Source organism: Lactuca serriola, chromosome 3 (assembly GCF_051521515.1).
Source record: "Lactuca serriola cultivar US96UC23 chromosome 3, Lser_US96UC23_V15, whole genome shotgun sequence".
Classification (NCBI taxonomy): Eukaryota; Viridiplantae; Streptophyta; class Magnoliopsida; order Asterales; family Asteraceae; genus Lactuca; species Lactuca serriola.
In genome coordinates, this window is record NC_136410.1 from 80,245,009 (window position 1) to 80,264,919 (window position 19,911).

Genomic DNA, 19,911 nt, shown 5'->3' on the forward strand with positions numbered 1-19,911 from the left:
TCTACTACTATCTAATCTATACTAATATCATCCTTCAGCCCGATACTCCTAGCATGCTGCAAGTGCTTAACCCTACTCAGTCCCTTCGTAAGCGGATCTGCTGGGTTATCTTCTGATGATATCCTCTTTACTACGAGTTGTCCTTCTTCTACACGATGTCTAATAAAGTGATATTTTCTTTCGATATGCTGAGATCTACCATGATCCCTCGGTTCCTTGGTCAAGGCAACCGCTCCTTCATTATCACAGAAAATCTCCATGGGCTCCTTTATGGCAGGTACAACTCCAAGATCACCGATGAAGTTCTTTAACCATATTGCCTCCTTCAACGCTTCGCTCGCCGCAATGTACTCTGATTCGCACGTTGAATCAGCTATAGTTTCCTGCTTGGAACTTTTCCAAGTCACTGCTCCTCCATTCAGGGTAAAGACCTAGCCCGACTGCGAACGGTAGTTGTCCCTGTCGGTCTGAAAGCTGGTGTCACTATACCCTCTCACCTTCAAGTCATCACTCCCTTCGAAGACTAAGAACCATTCCTTTGTCCTCTGAAGGTACTTAAGGATATTCTTGACCGCAATCCAATGGGCTCTGCCAGGGTTCCCTTGATATCTACTAACCATGCTCAAAGCAAAGGCTACATCAGGACGAGTACAAGTCATAGCATACATGATTGAGCCAACTGCGGAAGCGTATGGTACTCGGCTCATTTCTGCTATTTCAGCTTCGGTACTCGGACTTTGAGTCTTACTCAACTTGACATTACTTTGTATCGGTAATTCTCCCTTCTTCGAGTTTTCCATACTAAAACGTTTTAGTACCTTATCTAAGTAAGTGTTCTGACTAAGTCCTATTAGTCTCTTACTTCACTCTCTTACTATCCTTATTCCCAAAATATAGGAAGCCTCTCCGAGGTCCTTCATAGCGAAGCACTTCCCGAGCCAGGACTTAACCTCCTGCAAATTCGGGACGTCGTTTCCTATGAGTAGTATGTCGTCGACATATAGAACGAGGAAGCTTACTATACTCCCACTGGCTTTGACATATACACACGATTCATCTTCGCTTCGTACAAATCCAAACTCTTTGACTTTCTCATCGAAGCAAAGATTCCATCTGCGAGACTCTTGCTTAAGTCCATAAATGGACTTCTCAAGCTTACACACTCTATTCGGATGCTTCGGATCGACAAAACCTTCTGGTTGAGCCATGTAAACATCCTCAGCCAACTTCCCATTAAGGAAAGCGGTTTTAACATCCATCTGCCAAATCTCATAATCATGAAATGCGGCAATAGCTAGCATCACTCTAATAGACTTAATCTTTGCAACTGGTGAGAAGGTCTCATCATAGTCAACTCTGGGAGTTTGAGTAAAGCCCTTCGCAACCAATCGCGCCTTATATGTGTGTACGTTTCCATCCACGTCGGTCTTCTTCTTGAAGATCCATTTGCACCCAACGGTCTTACGTCCGGGCACATTATCAACCAAATTCCAAACTTGGTTGTCATACATGGACTGGATCTCACTGTCCATCGCCTCCTTCCATTTTACAGACTCCGGGCCTGCCATGTTTTCCTTATAACTATTAGGTTCATCTAGATTTATTAGTGTACCATCACTAATATACGTGTCCCCTTCGGTAGTAATATGAAAACCATAAAACTGGGGTTGAACTCTAACTCTTTCGGAACATCTAAGAGGTAAGGACTCGTCAATTGGTTCAACCGGAGTTTCCTCCTCGGGTTGACTGCCAGCGGTATAAGTTCCTTCATCTATTGACTCTTGAATCTCTTCAAGCTCGATTTGCCTCCCACTGTCTCCTTGGCTTATGAGTTCTCGCTCTCGGAAAACTCCTCTCCTCGCAACAAAGACAACATTGTCCTTCGGTCTATAGAAGAGATATCCAAAGGATTTCTGCGGGTAGCCGATGAAAATACATCACTCACTACGAGGTTCGAGCTTGTCGTGAGTATCTCGTCTTACGAAAGCCTCGCAACCCCAAACCTTGATATGTGCCAACGAGGGAGCTTTCCCTGTCCACATCTCGTGAGGTGTTTTGGCAACCTTCTTAGTAGGGACTCGGTTAAGGATATGGGCAGCAGTCTCTAAGGAATACCCCCAAAAAGAGATAGGTAGTGAAGCACGACTCATCATAGAGCGAACCATGTCTAACAAGGTTCAATTATGCCTTTCTGCCACACCATTCAACTACGGTGTCCTAGGTGGCATCAATTGTGAAACTATTCCACACTCCTTGAGATAATCATGGAATTCAAGACTTAGGTACTCTCCTCCTCGATCGGATCGAAACATCTTGATTTTCCTGCCCAATTGATTCTCCACTTCATTCTTGAACTCTTTGAACTTTTCAAAAGTTTTTGACTTTTGCTTGATTAAGTATATATACCCATATCTACTATAGTCATCGGTAAAAGTCACATAGAAGCGGTTCCCATCCTTCGTAGTTGATCTAAACGGTCCACATACATCGGTATGTATTAGGTCCAATAGACCCTCACCCCTTTCACACGTACTTGTGAAGGGTGACTTAGTCATCTTTCCAAGCAAACAAGACTCGCACGTGTCATCTTCCCTAAGGTGGAATGACTCCAACACTCCATCCTTTTGGAGTTGGGCTATGTGCTTCTTGTTGACATGTCCAAGATGACAATGCCACAAGGATGCTCTATCCATACCATTGGAAGAATCCATGCATAAAACATCATTTCCTAAGTTATCTACAATCATAACGGTTTCATAAATTCCAATACATGGTATAGCTTCAAAATATAAGACACCATTTAGATAATCAAGAATAGAACCATTCTCATTATTATTAGAAAATCTAAAACCTTGTCTAAACAAACCATGAAATGAAATGATGTTTCTAGCCATTTCTGGCGAATAGCAACAATTGTTCAATTCTAAATATAAACCATTCCTAAGCACTAAAGAATACACTCCAATCTTGGTCACAGGCGACGATCTTCTGTTCCCCATGATTAGATTTATTCTTCCATGCTCCACATCCCTATTTCTTCTTAGTCCGTGCAATTCAGAACAAATATGGTAACCACAACCGATATCGAGGACCCAAGAAATAGCATGAGATGAATCGTTAGATTTAATTGTATAAATACCTGCGAAAGATGGCTTGATCTTTCCTTCCCTTATGGCTTGCAGGTAGTCTGGGCAGCTTCTCTTCCAATTCCCTATTTTATGGCAACGATGGCACTCTGCCTCCTTAGGGTTAGGACAGGGTTTATCAGGATCAACTTTGGTCCCACTAGAAGAGGAACCATCTCGGGACTTTCCTTTGTGGTGGCTCTTAGACGGAGCCTTCCTCTTCTTACCTCTTCCTTGCCCAATGGCCAAAACAGGAGTAGCGGGTGGATTGGGAGTGGGTGCAACAGACTTGTCCTTGAGGTTGCTTTCAGCAACCCTAAGGAGACCTTGGAGCTTGCTTAGGGTGACCTCTTCCTTGCTCATGTGGTAGGTCATCCTAAATTGATTGTAACACGGAGGCAAAGAGTGAAGCACCATGTCGATCGCCAAGTCTTCCCCAAAGTCAACATTCAACTTGCGAAGACGATCGACATACCTTTGCATCTTTTGCAGGTGCACGGTAAGAGATTCTCCATGACCCATTTTAGCGGAAATCATGTTTGTGAAAATCTCGTAACGCTCTTGCCTCGCGTTCTGATGGTATCTCTCCAACAAGTCTTGGTGCATTTCGTACGGATACATGTCCTGATACGACTTTTGGAATTCGACATTCATGGTGGAAATCATGATGCTGATGGGTTTTGGTCATAAGACATCCTATGTGCTCATACAAACCCTAATGCTTGGATCTAGGTTTCTCTATTGTACATGCAAGTTATCCAAGACTATAAACCCTAATTCTAGCATTCAAATAATCATATTAACATGAGAATAGGTTTATAATGTTACCTTGATTGTTATGTAGCAATAACAATCCCAAATCTCCTTGTATTGACTTTGGAAGGCTTAGAGTCACAAGTGTCACTCCTCTAATGGCTTACAAACACCATAAGCAAGTGGAGAAGGTATACAGAGAGAGGAGAGAGGTAGAAATTCGTCCTTAGATGCTCTAGGGATCAAATGCCCGAAATCCTAAGGCCTTAGGGGTCTTTATATAGGGTTGGGATTAGGGTTTCAGTCCTTATCCTTATCTAGTTACTTGCCCATCAAGCAACCATAAGATAAGCCTTGAAAATCCCTATCTCTTGGACCTTGGACGATTTTAAGGATATCCTTATCCTTGAATTCGTCCATCCTTTAACAAGGATAACCATTGCCCTATTTTGCAACTATCACATAATTACAATTCAGCCCCTCTAGTTTAATTAATTACATTTGATCACAAAATTAATTCTTAATTAATTATTGACCAATATTAATTAAACAAATATGATTTCTCCTTTAATATATTATCCTTATAACATATTAATAAATCATAATAACCTCTCTCTCTTTATTTATTTCTCCAATCAAGTTGCTTTGGTGAAGGCAACCCAAAAGGACCATGCACCATCGGGTCAAGTACATACCAAAATAGTTATGGACTTAGATACTAATCCAACAGTCTCCCACTTGGATAAGTCTAACAACTATTCTGCGTATGACTTCAGATCCTGATATGCAATCGTAGCTTTCCAAAGCCGCTGTCAACTCTGATCATATCAGAAACGTGTGTCCTTTGATAAGGGATCATATATTCCTCCATTCTAGATATCATATGAGATATGATTTCAAATTATTCTCTTTGTACTATATCTCGATTCCCGATTTATGACAACTGACCAATTGAACAAATCAAATTAGCCCTAGCCCGGCCGAGCATTTACGTTTGTCATCACTAAATCATCGAGGGGCCCAAAGATATCGCTTTTATCCTTCTTTGGATAAAAGGAACGGATAAACTTTGATACAATGCTTGCCTGCAATTACTAACCAAATCACACACAACAATATGTTTTATAACATCAAGTTACTAGTGCGTTTACATATTATCAATGTGCAACCGATTTGCAAGATACAACTTACACATATCGGTTTCAAGAATATAAGATGTTATCGTCTCACTAATCACTCGTGATACAATTCATGGAGCGATCCAAGTGAGCGTGGGTTTAATCCAATGCTCAAATTCATATTCATAAGCACTCATGAACGTTGCAGCAAACATTTGCTTATGTCTAATACTCCTCTAGACAATCCACACACCAATTCACGACAGTCTTCATTCATACCTACTTCCAACATATGAACGACTGTGGCCCATTCGAATAATTCGATTATTCTTAATAAACTCAATTATTCTGGAAGTCAAAGCATGCAAATGTGAAACACAAGAATAATACTAATCCCATATGGCCTCAAACCTTTGAGTATAAATAAAACACCTTTTATTTATCACCATATCGATTACTCATTATTTGTCGTTTCGGGTAATCAACTTCTTACTTGAATTACAACACTTGTCCCATGCTCCTAGCATGCACACAATGTTTACCTATGGTTCTTACTTTGTGAAATAGATCACATTAAACACATTTCCAATCATTCTCATCTCACAACTCCAAATCCTTTTTCCATAAGTTAAAGAATATCAAATTTTTGCTACTTATATAATATGCTAGATTCTAACATTCTATGCAACTATCCTTTTGTAAGGTCACTGCACCAAAGTCACAAAGACTATTTCCAATGATATTACAAAGTCCTCTATCGGAGATTGTTACAAGACAATTCCTTAGATATGATGTCTCTCACTCAAAGTACATTCCTTTGAACATCATTTTGCATAAAAGTTTCTAATCTTAGACATAGATTTTCAATATTCAATTCCCAATATAGATACATTTCCACATTTTCCATATGACAACTTATTCTTAATAGAATCTTATCTATTCATAATAATGTCGATATGGTCCATTCAATACCATGCTTCCAACTACTCACAAGCAACCAATCCTCGCCGAACTTTGGATTGTCCTTTGATAGTTGTTTAATTATTTTAGTCAAAACCGATTCTAGTCCTTTTTCCCTCTAAATGCGCTAGACATTTGAAAAAATTTTAGAATGGTCAAACATTAAAGCATTTGCAATCGATCTTGTACCCGAAGCGTATGGGACACGACGCATAATGTTTTATTTGCTATGTTCTCAAAATTCGAATTGTGAAGAGGAATGCCATAATCATAATCGAAATTTTAAGAACACACTATGTACCTTTGACTAAATTTATTAACATTCCACAACCTAAGCCTTTAGATTTGAAATGAAGCATAATATTCTCTCCCTTAATTATAGCAAAACAACTTTACAACCCTTACTACTTTGCAAGGTACGACTCTTGTTTTTCTATAATTAATATTGCCAACTTGCAATACTTTCCATAATAATCATACAATCATAACTTTTATGCTCCCACTATCATGATGATTACTATAAAACATAACACTTATGCTCCCACTAGCTTCGATATGTATTAATAAACGTCTTAACTTTCAGAAAAACAATACTTATTGAATTTCTTAAGTTCATGTTTCTAATACTTAGTTCTTTGATAATCTTTTATCAAGGCTTCTTGAACTTATATACCTTTGCTTTCGATAGTTCATATGTGTGTCTAAACAATTAAGACTAATTGCCAAACCTCACAATTCAAATTATGGAAAGGGATACCGTAACCATAATCGAATTCGAGAATGCAATTTTACAATCACTATCTTCTTAAAATCTTTCTTAGTGAAAGCATTTCCTCACAATCATTTTCATGAAGGAGGAAATATTATGACACTTAGATTTAAACGGTGTATGTGTTCCTATCCATGTGAATTTATTAAAACCAAAGTTTACGACAAATTCGAACTCATATGGACCGAACTTTCTTAATCTTGATTTCTTGCCTTATGGTAGCACAGCTGCCCACCATGTCTTCCAAGTAGTTAAGCAGCTCACCCTTTCCTATCAATGTACCTTTCATTGATTAAGGTGCTTTGCCTTTTATGCGTTCAAAATGAGAACTCATAGAACTCACATGCATAATTAACTCAATTGGAATAGCACAGAAACAAAATAATGTCAACACGATAGGTTGTAAACCTCAACTCGTGTGCTAGTGATGATTGATAAGGTTTATTTGATTTGTTCTTGAAACTTTTCAAGACCATTAAGAATCCCACTGACTCCTTGACATATAAGATTCTCTTGTCAATAACCATTTCTTGACAAACAAATATTCAAGAGTTAGTGTATCTTTTATCAAAACTCTTCATAAATTGATCCTAGTTGGTGTTTGTCTTATCCAAGACATCACAACTTTCCACATTTGATGAATGTTATAAACCTTTAATACTTTTCACTCATTGTCACAATCTTAACTTTAAGACTTGTTATTGGAATGAAGTATGATTGACTTCGTGATTTAACCATTTCTTCAATTCTTGATTCCTCTTCTTAGACATACAATTGTGCTAAGACTCACTTAGAGGATCAATTGAGATATGGTTCTTAATCATTAAGACCTATCATAAAGCATAAAAGCTACTCTCCCTTCTTCTTAGAATGGAGAAACTTTTATCTTTCCGCCTACATGATTCTTCTTATTCGTTTTGCTATTGATTTAAACCTTTTTTAATCAATTCCGAATTACACTTAATCTTATAAGTATAATCATATTTACTAAACCTTTAGTAAATCATGACGAATATCTTTGTTACTCTTATGGTGGACTTTGATCAACACACAACTTTGTGTACTCGATCTCCTAGTCCTTCACTTGACACTTTGTCAATGAATTAATCTAATTTCCAAATATGAAATTTCTCATTCATCGTGCAACCAAGTTGCATGATTCCAAATTTCTGTCCAATTGAAACTTTGGACGATGAGAAACTCTCCCTATTTGGTAAATTCTCGACTTTCCATAAATAACATAATAAGAACTAAATCCATTATTGAAACATTTTAACTTCAATTTATCATACACGCCATTGTAAGGATAAATAAATAAAATTTAAAATCAAAATTTATTTTATTGCGGAAAAAGTTTGTCCTTACAATGCAATTCATTGAAAAACTATGCTAATACATCTTTCTTAGCAATCTAATTGTAACTCTAAGTAGTAGCTCAAGAATCTAATCTTCGAGAAATGCAATCGAAATCCATTCCTTCACGGTTAGATTCTGCTCACTTCTTCCCTTAAGCTTCCTTTCTTTTCATCGATCCTACAAAACATCAATTGTAATCTTATCACATTATGTATTAAGAATCTAGAATAGAAGCTTAAAAGAGTTAGTTAATGGATTTTACCTATATTAGAGCCACACGTTTCCACTCTCCCATCTCTTAGATCTCTTAGGTAAATAGGGCAGCTTCGTCTCCAATGCCCCTTCTCTTGGCAATAAAAGCAAATTGACTCTTTTGGAACAGCACATGGAACTACTTCAGACATCGCCTTTCTCTTATGATCAAACTTTTCGATCATTGCATGTCTTTCGTTGCCATTGTCTATATTCATAGAGCTCTCGAAGGCAGATTCACCAATCAAATTTGCTTTTCTATTGCGCCAAACCGTTGCTGATTCAGCAGCAATAAGCATATAGGTGAGATCTATAAGGGTCACGTCGTAATTCATCATATAGTACTCTCTTACGAACTCACTATACGAGTTAGGAAGTGACTGAAGAACCCAATCAATAGCCATCTCCTCACAGACAACAGATCCCAACATTCTTAACCTATCAATATGTGACTTCTTCCCTAGGACGTGTGCACACACCGACTTTCCTTCTTTATGTTTACTTGCCAAAAGGGCTTGAGTGAGCTTGAACTTTTCAAGCCTTCGAACTTGTGGGTTAGGGAGAATAATTGGAGGAGGTGGAGGAAGTGAAGCATGATTTCTTGTTCCTCGATCGAATCATGGAATATCATCTTCATGTGGAATGCTTGTTCCACAGGATTTGGGAAGACCATAGTTGTCGAACTTTGACATCTACAAAACGGGAGAAAACGAATTCAAGTAAGTTGATAGATTGAGTCCTTAGTAAATCACCCAAATGAAATACTAAGGCTAGGACCCAACACAATATTCCACAACTCGGGAGAGGGATGTCGTAACCCTAATTGCAGAACATTTGAAGGTAAGTGAATGACAATTCACTAATTTTCCACCATCAAAACGAAAAAGAAAATTTAAGTTTTAAATCTATGAAAACTCCTAGATCCTTTGAGATTCATTGAACTTTCAATGGCATGTTTAAATCTCGATATGCCCCTCTTGTTTGTGACTGGGATGATGAGGATCACAAAGCAGGTGTGAATAACCATGCAAACTTACATGGTGCCCTCACATGTTACAGTCATCTATTCGATGTGCTGGTAAACCACACACGCTCCATCGAATTATGACAAACATTGAGTCACCCTTTGCTACCTTTGCTTAGAACCATTTAGTGTGCCGGTAAACCACACACGCTCCACTAACGTCTTCGCAAAGGCACAAAGTGTAATTTCATGGAGTTGCATCAATTCACTTTTGCCTAAGTAACTAAGATTGGGAATTTTATGAAAACATTTAGTTACTTTTATACTTTATTATACTTATAATGGAAGGTTTCGTCCTATCCTACCTGTTCGGCTAACGACCCTCCACTAGTCAAGAGTGCGGTGGCTAAGAGTGGATACCCATTCAATCGCCATTTTATAGACAATTTCCTTAAACACCCCTTATAGTCCAGCTTCGTGAATGAGGCCTACTAATGGTAAGACTGACTTTTACTCATACATATATATAATGTTAGACTTTTAATGTTATATATAGTATAGGGTGTATTTTACACTTTTAAAATATTAGGTGGTCTAATTTAACAATTATACTTTTAATTCAATTAAATTGTAAACCTAAACTTTTATGGATTTATTAAACTTCTATTAATTATACACCTTAATTAATTAATAAAACCATAAGGGTGTGATTTGAACCTTTTCAAAACAATATTAGAGTTTTAGAATTTAACATTCCTAATTAAACTTTTAATCAACTTTTAAATTCCAAAACTTGAGGGCAAGTTTTGAAACATTTCAACACATTAGGGTTTAGAATTTAAATATACATCAAAATTAAACTATTAATCAAAATTTAAATTCCAAAACTTGAGGGAAAGTTTTGAAACCTTTTTCAAAACATTAGGGTTTCAACAATTTAAATTTCAAAACAACAAAACTTTTGGGTTCAAATTTAAACTATAAAACCTAAAGGGGAAAATATGAAACTTTTCAAAGCACAAGGATCAAATAACAAATAATCTAAATTAACATTTAATTACATAATTATCCATATTTGATTTATTTAATGATTTCTTGCAAAACAATTTATCAATTAAGTCAAAATAATTAATTAATTATCACATAAGGAAACAATTATCTTATTAATTGATAAATATCTTCAATTAGATCAAGAATATAGTCAAATATATCATAAAATTGGATTTATATTGATCTAACATGATAAGGTAACTATCCATAAGCAAAAACAGCAAGAAATCGCGAAGATATCCCCATCTGACGAGTTGACTCGTCGAGTCTGCATGGACTTGGCGAGTTCAGCTATGGACTCGGCGAGTCCAGCCTCCAGAAACCCAAAAAACGAATTTTTCATACATATCAAGCATCAATACAATAGAAACCAGTCTAGGCTCTGATACCACTGATGGGTTTTGGTCATAAGACATCCTATGTGCTCATGCAAACCCTAATGCTTGGATCTAGGTTTCTCTATTGTACATGCAAGTTATCCAAGACTATAAACCCTAATTCTAGCATTCAAATAATCATATTAAAATTAGAATAGGTTTATAATTTTAACTTGATTGTTATGTAGCAATAATAATCCTAAATCTCCTTGTATTGACTTTGGAAGGCTTAGAGTCACAAGTGTCACTCCTCTAATGGCTTACAAACACCATAAGCAAGTGGAGAAGGTATAAAGAGAGAGGAGAGAGGTAGAAATTCGTCCTTAGATGCTCTAGGGATCAAGTGCCCAAAATCCTAAGGCCTTAGGGGTCTTTATATAAGGTTGGTATTAGGGTTTCAGTCCTTATCCTTATCTAGTTACTTGCTCATCAAACAACCATAAGATAAGCCTTGAAAATCCCTATCTCTTGGACCTTGGACGATTTTAAGGATATCCTTATCCTTGAATTCATCCATCCTTTAACAAGGATAACCATTGCCCTATTTTGCAACTATCACATAATTACAATTCAGCCCCTTTAGTTTAATTAATTACATTTGATCACAAAATTAATTCTTAATTAATTATTGACCAATATTAATTAAACAAATATGATTTCTCCTTTAATATATTATCCTTATAACATATTAATAAATCATAATAACCTATCTCTCTTTATTTATTTCTCCAATCAAGTTGCTTTGGTGAAGGCAACCCAAAAGGACCATGCACCATCGGGTCAAGTACATACCAAAATATTTATGGACTTAGACACTAATCCAACATATGCAATGTAGCTTCGTTGCATCACGCTCGTGAGTTACAAAAGCGGTCATTTCAGTCGGAGTAGCGATTTCGGGGTTGATCTTCTCGAGCTTCTCATCGAGGACATACTCCTTGTCCTCATAGCGAGCAATCGTGCGAATGTATCTTATCCATTCACTAAAGTTCGTCCCATCGAAAGTCACCTTTTGAAAAAGGCTCATCAATGTGAATGAACTAGCATCAGCGTTGTTTGCGTTTGACATCTACAAATAGAAAAGGACAAAGATAGATTAGAATATGAATCCCTAATTATCACCCAATAAGAAAATTAGGGCTAGGATCCAACAACAATATCTATATATTAGAAAAGGGATGCCGTAATCTAACATGCAAACAATTTGAAGGTAAGTGAATGACGATTCACTAATTCTCCACCACAAAACATAACTATAAGTTCTAAATGTATTGAGAATTCCTAGGTTTGGATGAGATTCATTGAAACTTTTCAATGGCATGTTTAAATCCCGATATGCCCCTCTCGTTTGTGACTGGGATACCGAGGATCACAAAGTGGGTGTGAATTACCATGCAAATTTACATGGTGCCTTCATTGTAACGATCACCTATTCGATGTGCCGGTAAACCACACACGCTCCATCGAACTATGATAAATAATGAATCACCCTTTGCCACCTTTGCTTAGAACCAATTAGTGTGCCGGTAAACCACACACGCTCCACTAACTTCTTAGCAAGGGTGCAAAGTGTAATTTCATGGGGTTGCATCAATTCACTTTTCCTAAAGTAACTAAGATTGGGAAATTTTTGAAAAACATGTAGTTACTTTGTATTTCATATTATACTTTTAATGAAGAGATGAGGTTGCTCTATCCTACCCGTTCGGCTAACGACCCTCCACCGATCAAGCAAGCAGTGGGTGTGAGTGTACACCCATTAAGCGTCATTTTATAGGCAGCAACCTTATACCCACCTTATAGTCTGGCTTCGTGAATGAGGCCTACTAACGGTAAGACTAGCATTTTAATTATACATACATACATACATACATCTATATATATATATATATATATATATATATATATATATATATATATATATATTAATCTTGTAATATTATATTAGTATAGGGTTGGATTTTAAACTTGTAAAATTTCTAGGGTTTGAAATTTAAAATGTCTAAATTAAACTTTTAATCACAAAACATAAATTTCAAAACTTGAGGGCAAGTTTTAAACTTTTAAAAAACATAGAGGATCAAATAACAAAGAATCTTAATTAACAATTAATTCCATAATTATCCATATTTGATTTATTTAATGATTTCCTGCAAAACAATTTACCAATTTAATAAAATAATTAATCAATTATCACATAAGGAAACAAATATTTAATTAATTGATAAATATCTTCAATTAGGTCAAGAATATACTCATATATATATATATATATATATATATATATATATATATATATATATATCATAAAATCGGATTTATATTGATCTAATATGATTAAGGCAAGTATCTCAACGATAAACAGCAAGAAATCCCGAAGTTTCCTTTTTCTGACGCTCGAACTCGCCGAGTACCCAGATGGACTCGCCGAGTTGAGCCTACTCGCCGAGTACCACCATGGGACTCGCCGAGTTCATCAGCCAGAGGACAAAAAAACAATTTTTTCAGCAACAAACAAGCAATCAAAGTATGAATTCAATAGAAACCAATCTAGGCTCTGATACCACTGATGGGTTTTAGCCATATGAACATCCCTATGTGCACATGCAACCCTAATGCTTGGATCTAGGTTTCTCTAATTGAACATACATTGAATCCAAGACTTCTAATGGCTAATATACAATAATGACAATATGAAATCAAAGATTAGAAGTTTACCTTGAATCACTTGCTTGATCTTGTCGTCCTTGAGGCTTTAGAGTCACAATTGTCACTCCTCTAATGGCTTACAAACACCAACTAGCAAGAAGATGATTTAGGAGAGAGGAGAGGGGAGGAAGAATTCGGCCAGGGTCTCCTTAGAGACAAGTGTGTCGAATTCCCTCAACCCATAGGGTCTATTTATACTAGCAACGCTCCTAGGGTTTCACCCTTAAACCCTAATTGGATAACTTAAGCCCTAAGTAATCCAAATCCTTTCCATGATAAGCCTTGGACGAAATCTAAGCATATCCAAAGCCCTAAAATTCGTCACCCCTTATCCCTAAAGGATTTATAGCCCAAAGTGCAACTATCAAACAATTGACAGTTTATACCCCTTTATTTAATTAATCTCTTTAAGTCACCAAATTAATTCCAAATTAATTTATGACTTATATTAATCAAATAACAATATTATTATTCCATATATATTATTCTTATAATATATTAATAATATTCCTTCTCTCATTATAAATCATCCTGTCAAGTTGTTATGGTGAAGGCAATCCAAAAGGACCATGCTCAACCGGGTCAAATACTTGCCTAATATAGTTGTAGCCTTAGACACTATTCCAACAAATCAGTCATGGCCCCACTAGGGCCCAACCAATCCATCCTGATGATAACATTTAATCATCACAAAGGAATCAACACCAAATAAATAGAGTATCTCTCACTAAATAGATTCAGGATACACCCACGATGACCCCTCGACGCACTCACTATACAGTCATCCATAATCTCAAACTCTAACGGAAAATCCAAAGTCCTGGGAGCATCACAAAACTTCTTGCTAAGTGCAAGAGATACAAAGGATCGGGTAGCACCCAAATCAAACAGAACTTGAGCTATTATACAATTAACCAAAAACGTCCCTATACAAGATCCTATATAATCATCAGCATAAATAAAGAAAATAATAAAACATAAGGATAAATCAAATACCAGTAACCACATTCGGTGTTGCACGAGCCTTATTGGTGGTCAGCTGAAATGCCCTACTCTTCATCACAGGAGCCTCTAAAACGTCCAAATCTAGAGACTATGTTCCTGGAGTAACTTTTACTCACAAGGACAAACCAAAGGAACTACAATAAACCATGAATCACCCTCTGAACAAGATCTACGTAAAGAGATGTAAAGCTAAGAACTTTTTACCTTCAATAGCTTGCAAAATAGGTGACAACTTTGTATCTCTAAGCTTCAATTCAAGCAATGAATCTTCAATAACCTTTTAACTCTTCAAAACGCACAAGAAAACACTAAGCTTACTTACAAGAGCTCAAGAACACTAAAATGGTGGCTAAGGGTTGAGATTAGGATTTAGGAGGTATGGAGGCTGATAGGAGGCAAGGCTCAAGGGACATAATGAGCTTATATAGGGATAAAACCCTAAAGATTAATATTTCTAGCTGGCTGGAGTATGCCCTGCGTACTCTTAAGTACACCCGACGTACTCAAAAGTTACCCACGACTACTTCCACAATTACGCATTGCGTACTCAAAGAGTACACCCAACATACTAGACTAAACCTCAAAACCCTCCTAACTTCAAACAGTCATAACTTCTTCGTTCCAACTCCGTTTTCGAAGTTATTTATATCCCCAGAAAGGTGTTGAAGACCTCTACAATATTATTTAAATATCTTGGAATAAAAACCTCTCCAAAAATATCCATATTTCATGCAGGAAACCAGCCTATCACTTTTCCTTTTCTACCATTCGGCCATAAATACAATTCAAGGGTGAAATCTCTTAACTATCATTACCTCCTTCCATAAGGACTAAACATTGCCTCCTTAAGGCCCAAAACCTTACAAAATCGACTTCTGGTCCATGGCTCGGAAATGGAAGGAAACATGATGTTACCATTTTTCCCCACTTAAATTATATTTCGTCCTCAAAATCATGTCTCGCTTCCGCTTCATGATGGAACCTCCAGCCGAAAAACCGTAGATTTGATCGACTCTAAACCTCCTCAGCCAATCGTCATCATTCTAATAGCGTACATAAGTGCAAAATTGCGATAAGAACCAACTGGAAAAACAGAACCCCTAACTATTTACAGTTGACGAAACCTCCATTCTATAACAAGACGACTCCCAAAGCAAGTCTCATCTATATAACCACTTCAAAAGGCACATACAACACCATCATATTCCACAACTTCCTAGCTATAAGAAGAAATTCACGCGAGAACCACAGAGCCAATGACTCTCATAACTACAGTCAAAGAATCATTTCTATCAATATGCTTCCCGAAACCGGGAACCCATCAAATCTAAACTTCAGAACTTACCATAATACAAACCCTTAGGGGACCCATAACCTTACCCAAAAGGGAAAAAGTACCAGAGTTCCAATGAAATGACGTACCTCAATCATTAACAGAGACATCCTAATGAACAATTGAAACAAGATCCCATACCTTGATTGAGACTGAACAGAACCCATCAATACATGAATATCTCGATAAAACTTTTAAGGTTATCCAGAAATGTTGCTAAGACTCTAGTTGGATCCACCCAAATACCAACCCTGCCATCACGACATGCTAAAATTTAGATTCCACGCAGATCTAATGTCTTGTCTAGAAAACTGAGCTACACTATCCGAAATTCTAGACTCCCAATAACCAAGGGCATCTTCCAAACTCGAGCCGAATATGACGATAGGTTGATGAATCCATTGAACTTTAACAGCTACAACTCAAAACTTCTAAAGAATCTCCACTTTGATGATGTATTAAATGACTAATGATCAAGAACGCATTGGCACCTAATCCAGATAACCAAGAAACATGCAAAGCTAAACATACCCATCTCTGAAACTGATTTACCGATCAACAACTACCCAATCTAGACTATAAACAACAATCATACAACAAGCGAACAAGTCCATCAACAACCGATACTCAACCTGAGCGATCCTAGTGCCTCTTCATCTATTCATTGGCATCCCAAAAAGGAACCGATAGTCACTTGCTATACACCCATGACTTGACCAAATCTTAAACAGAAATGATGCATACCCATATCTAAGATCCCTATGAACCATTCTTCAGACACCACAAATTCGAACAGATCAATGATCCTCTAAGCAGAATACCTAGTTCTCCCCCACTAGGGTTTGAACTATCACTCGTTGGTGTTGTAACCAAACCATACCTCAAGTCGACTCAACTAGGTACAAACCATACCCGACTCTTGGAATGTATAACACATGTTGGATGATCTTCCAGATAAGGACAAAGCCAATCCTAAGAGATTCTGAATATCAAATGAGGACCTCAGAATTTCCAATCATAACCACCTTTAACATTAGGGATTTCATGCAAATGCATAAGCAAATCACCAACTTAGTAACCAAAAAAAATACACTCCTCGCCTCCAATCTCAATTGTCAATTCATCTCAAAAATCGATCATAAATACTAAGAGGAATCACTAGTCGGATACATCAGAGACAACAAAATTTGTTTCTCCCAATTCGCTCGAAATCATCAGCTAGCACTAGACATGCCTAAATCCCAAGAAGCAGACCTTTGGTCTCATCACGAGGCATCTATACCACAACAATCCTCACGTACATCCCCACGCTGTCATACAACCGCCAAACATCGTAGCCAACTAACCCATGTTGGGTTTACATCCCAATTCTAAAAGTCACAAGCCTGCACACTCTTCCGAACTTGGAAACTGGAAGGACATAACCCTCGCCCTAGATAGTGACATTCTAATCCATCTGCCAATCACTCATCCTCCGGCCGAATTCACGATCTGATCCCGACGACCACTTCTTTCTTGAGTCGTGCATCCCAACTAGCTCTACTTGAGCAAGGCTCCTGAGACCTCAACATCAACTAACTCACTTAGGTCTGCAAGTTTAAAACCCAAACTGACATGACCACTAAGGCACAACAGTCACTAGACTCGTCCTCAGCCTCAACAACCATAACCTAAAGATTGACAGATACAAAGACATTGCCAACAATCATGGTTGTCGAATGCTATCTACCCTCAACCAACTCCTTAGAATCATCGTGACTTCCTTGATTCGAGTATGCATCCTATGCTTCCAATAGTATGATCCTAATACTACCTTCCACACCTATTCATACTTTCCTCAAGAATCATCCCGAGTCCTCTAAGTTACCTATTCATGATAGTACTTCCAACACTCGCTAAAAAGCGTAGCAACCACACTAAAGCACTTCCAAGTAGGGATGAGAAATTGGGCCGAAAACCCGAACCGAACCGAGAACCGAACCGAACCGAACCGAATAAGACCCGAATAAGCAATTCGATTCGGTTTTCGGGTATCTGTATATGGCTTATTCGGTTTTCGGGTTATTCGGTTTGGGTTACCCGAATAAGGACTTATTCGGTCCAAAAAACCGAACCGAATATGAAGCGTCTATTTTCAATTGCGTGAGCCGTGAATCGAATAAGGACTCCCTCTCACAGTCGACGTCTCAAGTCTCAACGATTCTACCATTCGATTCCCTAATCCTAATAGCGGGTAAACCAAACACAATTACACCAAATCAAACCGACGAACACAATTACACCGAATCGAAGAACATTGAAAATTTCTTGTTGTCGATTTCTTTGATCAACATTCGACTGATTCTACTTCTTGCTGCCAAGTGCCGACTTCTACTTCTTGCTGTCGACATTTAATTTGTTTGATCGCCAATTACACCAAAATCGTAATATCGTATATCCTAATCCTTCCGTTTTTTTATCGACAATTGGTTCTACTTCTTGCTGGCCGACAGCTTTACCTTTGATCGACACATGATCCTTGCGAGTTGCTACAATAGGCTTTGATCGACATTAGGTTTTGATCGACTTCCCTGCTTCAAACTTCTTGAATCGTCTTCTCATCTTGTTTTGTAGTTTATACTGTGATAAAACTCCATTCAATTCATGGAAAATTGGGTTCCAAATCAAGAAACACAAGTAAGTATTTGTATCTTAATCTACTACTCATTGAAAATTGAATAAGAGAATTTAATGAAAATAACCATATATGTTCTTTTACTTGTGTCATTCCATATTGATGAATTTATTTAAATGCTATTATGCTTTAGATGTATGATGAATCTATTTTGTTATTATGCTTTAGATTGATGATGAAGATGTATTTGTTGATAACACACAAGTTGAAGGAACAAGTCAAGCAACAAACCCGAAGAAAAGGAAATATGCCCAAAGGGCGGCTTGTTGAAACGACTATGATGTACTTCATATTGACAAAGTTAGACATAGCAAATGCAAAAAATGTGGAACTTTGCTCAAAACCGAATCCGGCGCAAACGGTACGTCTAGTATGATCAAACATACGGAAATATGTAAAATGAACCCAAAAAATTTAGAAAAAAAACTAGAAAACCATACCACTTTAAATTTCAAAAAAAATGAAAACGGAGAGAGTAGTATTGGGACTTGGAAGCATGATGAGAAAAGAATAAAAAAAGCTTTGTTAAACTTATTTGTAGTTGGAGAATTACCATTCAAGTTTGTAGAGAACGAATCATTTATTGAGTATACAAATGCATTGATCGGGAAAGTAATTTTGCCATGTAGAACCACAATTTCAAATAGAGTTACTGATTACTTTCTTGAAGAAAAGGCTAAGTTATTTAAGTTCTTCAATAATCCCCTAAGTAATGTGCATTTGACGACCGATTGTTGGACAAGCTCATGTCAAAGGTCGAGCTATATGGTGGTCACGACCCACTTTATTGATGAAGATTGGGTCATGCATAAAAGAATTATCAACTTTAAATCTCTAAATAGTCATAAGGGAGAAGACATTGGGCGCACGTTGTTGACTTGTCTTCAAGAGTGGGGTATCAATAACGTAATGACCATAACCGTTGACAATGCTAGTGCAAATGACAAAGCAATCGAAATTCTAATGAAAAAGCTACCAAACTTGTACGATGGGGGGAAACAATTACACGTAAGGTGTATGGCCCACAGCCTTAACCTTATTGTTAGGGATGGGTTTGATCAACATCAATCTAGTATCAAGTGCATGCAAAAGGCCGTTAAATACATTAGGAATTCTACACAACGGATTCAAAGGTTCAAAGAATGCATGAAAGAGCTAAATGTGGAATCCAAAAAGTTTTTGTGCAATGATAGCCCAACTCGATGGAACTCCTCATACGAGTTATTGAAGATTGCGGTGGAGTTGGAGAAGGTTTTTGGCATGTTTGAAGTCAAAGGTAATTTCATATTCCATTCCATTGTTTTTTTTAATTTTATATTTCAGCATTTTTACAATTTTTTAGCCAACTTTAAAGAGTCATAACATGTTCGTTATTTGTCCGATTAGCCCGATTTTTTTTCCAGCTTGTATTTTACAATTTGTACTACAGTTTACACTATTTATACGCGTTATTTGGTTGTATATTC